The sequence below is a fragment of the Ictidomys tridecemlineatus genome, chromosome 14 (assembly GCF_052094955.1).
Source record: "Ictidomys tridecemlineatus isolate mIctTri1 chromosome 14, mIctTri1.hap1, whole genome shotgun sequence".
NCBI classification, from domain to species: domain Eukaryota; kingdom Metazoa; phylum Chordata; class Mammalia; order Rodentia; family Sciuridae; genus Ictidomys; species Ictidomys tridecemlineatus.
In genome coordinates this window covers 8,049,351-8,054,626 of record NC_135490.1, presented here as the reverse complement: position 1 = coordinate 8,054,626, position 5,276 = coordinate 8,049,351, and the positions used below count along the sequence as shown (strand labels likewise).

The 5,276-nt window shown below is 49.7% G+C and overlaps 1 long non-coding RNA gene across 1 annotated transcript; it reads left to right on the top strand.

Moving 5' to 3' along the window:
* Window positions 1-427: 427 nt before the first annotated feature.
* LOC144370267 (uncharacterized) lies at window positions 428-4,715 on the top strand. The gene is made up of 2 exons (XR_013430178.1): window positions 428-1,124; window positions 3,674-4,715. It is a non-coding gene; the product is annotated as an uncharacterized LOC144370267 (long non-coding RNA).
* The last annotated feature ends 561 nt before the right edge of the window (window positions 4,716-5,276 follow it).

The following is a 5,276-nucleotide window of genomic DNA, read 5'->3' as shown; positions in this document are numbered from 1 at the left end:
CGGCCTCTTCTGCAGCAGGCCCCTTGCAGGAACGCCGCGCCCGGGACTTCAGCCGCAGCCCCCTGCGCCCCGCCCCGCTTCCTGCCCAGCCGCTCGCAGCTCCAGCCCGCGTCTTCGCGCTCTCCCTCCCGCCGCTCGGTTAAAGCTCCCCCGCCGGGAGTAAACAAGCAGCCCGAACCTGCAGCCAGTAGGGCCGGCCCCTTCGCCCTATTTCCTGCGCCAGCCCTAGCAACAGGCCCCGCCCCTCACGACAGGCCCCGCCCCGTGCTGCACGCCCGCCCCTTGCCGCGTCCCGGGTCTGGGTCCCCAGCCCGCCCCGAGCCGCCCCCGGGGACCCCGCGGCCGGGCCCCGCCCGCGCGCCCGAGCAGTGCCCAGGGAGGGTGCGTGGCGCGCACGTGACCCGCGCGGGGCGGGGCCTGCGCCGGGCGGGGGCGCACGGGCCGGCTGCTAGCCTCCGGGTCGCGGGGGCCGGTCCGCCGCCCCGCCCTCCTCGGCCCGCGTGGGGCCTGGCGCGGCCGCTACTCGCGAGCCGCACGCCGGGCCTCCCGCCCTGCGCCCCGGCGGCTGCTTCTCCAGGCTCCGCCGCTCCGGCCGCCTCCCTCCGCAGCCCCACCCGGCACGGCCTCCTCTTAAGTTTCCTGCCTGTGCCCACTGAGCGCAACATCTTCTCCAGCCCCGGAACGCACGCAGTCCTGCTGCGTAAACACGCCGCCCCCACGCAGACCTGCCCCGGGCGCGCTCCGCGCCTCCCCGGGCCCGAGTGCGGCTCCCCCTTGAAGGCGGGGCAACTTGAGCCTGGGAACGGTGGAAGGACCGAGACCAGAATTCAGACCTGTTGCCAGGGGCTTCTCGCTATCCTGGCCCCTTCCCGCAGTTGAGAGTCAGCTGATTGGCTGTCCCAGAACCGTAGCTCCGGCCCTGTCATCCAGTTAGCACTTTGCCGGTCCCCTAGCCACCCGTTTCCTTCCTCCTATCCGTGGGTAGCTCCAGGAAGGATCACACTGGCAGAGAAGGAAGCTGGGGAGCCTTCGTGGAGAGCTACAGCGAGAGGCAGTAGTTCGGGTGACCATGGAGCCAGACTGCCAGAATTCCACCGGGCTCCTCCACCTACTTGTTATCTTGGGCAAGTCATTTGACTTCTGGATTCCAGGGATGATTTGTAAGCCAGGGGAGATGATAGTAACCACAGAGATGTGCAGATTACATGAGTACGAGTAGGTAAAGCGTTCAAAACAGCATTTGGCATTTAATTAAGTGATCAAAGAAATCACCCAGCACCAGTCACTGCTGTGTTCTACTTTTCTTACCTGCTCTTCCGGATGCCTCTCAGCACGTACTGCAGCCAGGCAAGGCTCTAGGGACAGAGGTCAGGGTGACCCTACTGACTGTGGCTTCCTCAGCTTGGGAATAGCCCAGCGGACTTTTAAACGGGGGGGGGGGGGGGACGGGGACGGGACACTCACATGATGTGTGGCATCCATCGCCCACCTCTGGTGGTGAGGGCAGAGGTGTGCATGGTAAGATGCTGAAATAGGAGAAAGATAGGGTCAGAGAATGAAGCTGGCCTTGGGGCTTGTCAGAGAAATGGGCAAAGGAACTACTGGACAGAGTATCAGACAGATGCTGCTGTCTCCTCGCTCAATTCTAAAGTGAGTATGTGCTTTTAGCCCTCCCTGGTGTGCTCCCTGAGAGCAGGCAGTGTGTTTCTTTGCCTTTATTCCCCTTTAGCATCTTGCTAGATGCTTTGAGTGTAAGCGGTCACCTTATACACTACCCCACTGGGCCCTTGGAGTTTCCCTATCCAACTGTCTCCCTTCAGAGTTAAAGGAAGTGAGGAAAGACATTTGTCAGAGTTATACAGCAAGTCAGAAACCACGTCTCTGTTTTCAGACAGATGTTATTTCCTTGACACACACTGAGCTTACAAGGCAGTTGGGAGGAAAAACCAACTCCCTAAACTTTATAGGATGAAATAAGGCATCGTGTGGTTAAGTCCTGAAAATATGGTACAAATGGTAGGTTTGCTACCATTTGAGAGAACCCCATTCCCCAGGGACTGGGATCAGCCAGTAAAAATGCTTACTGCAAGAGGGAGTCAACAAGGCCCTGAAGGAAGGGCAGGATTTGGAGCCCAGGATAGAGAAGTTTTGGGAGGGAAGTGGCTTACTGCTGAGGATATTTTGGGGTGAATGAGGAAACCAGTTGGGTTAGAAAAAAGGTTTGTGTTGGATCATATATAAAATATTGGAGGGTTAGGTAAAGGCCAGATTTGGGGAAATTTCAAATGCCAGATAAGGAGTTTTTACTTCTATGGGTAATGGAGAACCCCTGGAAATAGACACAGAATGAGGTGCTTAACCAAGAAGAGAAACCAGGCCAAGATCTGCCAGCTTCTTCTGATTTGCATCTTTTGTAGACAGTTGCTTGCTGTATATGTGCATCTATTGATTTTTACCCCCACACAGAGGAAACTCTACCGACCAGCTTGTCTCTATTTATTTCATCTCCAAATACACATGCTATTTGTGTGGGAGCAGAGGAAGATGATTAATACAGTGTATATACCTGTTGTAGATCAGCCACTTGCTCCAGTGGTATCTCACTGAAGCCTTCCAGTCTGGTGAGTGTATTATTGTCTAGGAACTCCAGAAAGCTTGGCTCCTTCTACCTTCTTACCAATTTTTATCAATAATCATCTTCCGTCTTGCTATCCAATAAAGGGCATGTTGAAAACTGAGCTTACAGTGGTAAAGTGCCCAATACCCACCGCCCCTAAAAAAGAAAAGGAAAACTGAGTTCAAAATTTATTCATTTTATGTCTCTAATAGTTGAACACTGGTACTACGTACTATCAAGGTGTTGCTATGGAGCAGTGTGGAAATGGTGGTTAAAAAGTATCACTTGAGGAAGGCTAGATCCTACTCCACATTTTATCACTGGATGAGTCATTTCATCTCTCCTTGCTTGCAGTTTTCCAAGTCCATCATATTTGCTCTTCAGAGTTAGGCTTTAATGGCTACATATATATAAAAGAAATGGTAACTTTCCCAGATCACAGAGTTAGCAGGTGGCAGACCTTGAATAATGAGAAGATCCAGGAAGAGAGTTCCCACTCCCAGGTTCCTTCTCAGAGAGCGCAAAGTGTGGGGATAACCCCTAGGCTCAGGCTTCTAGGGTTGCTTTTTTTTTTTTTTAATCCCTGAAGGTCTAGTATTACCTTAGGAAAAGGGAATCCCCATTTTGTGTCTTTGAAGTCAGACAAAGCTAGGTTTCTAGTTACTAGCCGGTCTCAGAGGCTAACAAAGCTAATGAACCTTAAACTTCAAGACCCCTCACTTGCACAAGCCCACTACAGCAAGGAAGACACGACTCAGGAATCTTCTTTCAGCAGTTTATTCAGGCCTTTACTCAGACATGTCTTCTAGCATTCTCTCTCCGCTCGCGCCTCCCACACTTAATAAAGCACACCAAGCTCCAATGCAAAGCCGCCACGTGGACCTTTCTCATAGGGTGTTAAACAATGACGTGCCAACTCTCCCTAATAAGGAGTTGTTTGTCTCAGACCACGGCGGAAGCCGGCGCCATCTTGTAATGGCGGCCACGGTCCGCTGAAACGGCTCACCACACACTACCCAACTTCAAACATCTAATTTTGCATTATTGTTCTTATAGAGAGCTCCAACAACTGCAAAAGCTTCAGAACCCTAACATCTGGATCTGCTCCAAGTGGATGAACTCAATCAAGTTACTTTCTGAGACTTTGTTTTCCCATCTGAATAAAATCATCTTGGATGCTGGTGGAGGAGCTGAACATCCAGCTGGTGCATAGTGTTTCAGATGCCAAAATAACTTGAAGAACTGGATCTCATGAGCCTTAGGCCTAAGACAAAGGTTAACATATCCCTGAGGTTTAAAAAAAAAAATAGCTAAGCAATCTATTTACTTAGTAGATTCATCCAAACAACTGAGGTACTTATACCCTATCAGTTTAGTGGTTCTTTACAAAAATAATATATGTAAATGTAAATTGAACAAAAATTTACACACACTTTTTTTTTTTGGTGGATGGGTGGTACTAGGAATTAAACTTTACCCTTTACCACTGACCTATATTCCCAGATCTTTTTATTTTTTATTTTGGAACAGTATTTCACTAAGTTGCTGAAGCTAGCCTCGAACTTGCCACGGCTGATTTGGAACTTGCAGTCCTCTGGCCTGTAGCTGAGATTACAGGCCTGAGCCACCATGCCTGGCAAAATTAATATCTTTATTTGTTCTTCAATAATTGCTATTACTTTCTAATGGAATGTGCACCTGTTGAGCACTGCACAATTTCCCAATCCTTAAAATCGAATTGCACTTAACCACCTCATTTCCTATTCCCAATCAATTTTCACACAGTGCTTGCTTGCTTTTTAACACAGTATACACCAAAAAACATAAAGACATGATGTCATCAAAAGGAATGTAATACCATCTAATGTTGAAACTGAATTTCCTTTAACTAATAGTTCATACAGTATGTGACAGATGTCAGATATTACTGTGCTTCTCTTGAAAATCAAAAAATCCTGGGCTGGGGTTGTGGCTCAGCGGTAGAGTACTCGCCTAGCATGGGCAAGGCCCTGGGTTCTATCCCCAACACCACATAAAAATAAATAAAGATATTGTGTCCAACTACCACTAAAAAATAAATATATTTATAAAAAAAATCCTGAGACACCCCTGTGAATTTACTGTACCACCCTAGGGTACCAGGGCATACATTTAGGAAAGGCTGACTCAAGAAACTGTTAGAAGCTATTGCAGAAGCAAGCAAAGGGTGGCAGAGTTCTCTCCAGCAGAGTGGAGGAGAGCCAGCCAACTGTACTATATCCTCTCCTCTACAGCCTGCCATGGTGTCCTTCCTTGCTCAAGGATACACAGGAAATCTTCCTGAAGTCTCTCTTCCTAGTACATTGCTCCACCCTGGTTATGGCTATTTACATAACATTAACAAACCAAAGAATAATGAGGGGTTGTGTGGAGGCCTGGGCTTGAGTCCCAGACCTGCCACTTGGGAGGCGCAACACCTTGGCCATAACCACCTCTTTCCGGTCTCTTCCAGCTTTATATCTAGGCACTGAACCTCAAGCTCTCTTCCCAAGAGGCCGAGGTTCTTGATGCACTCGATTTTAACTTGGCCTCTTCGGAGTAGGAAGGAAGAACTGTCTCTTGTAGTGCGCACGTTCTGAATGCTAGGAAGCTGGGGAATGTGCCATCTTTAAACCCAAGG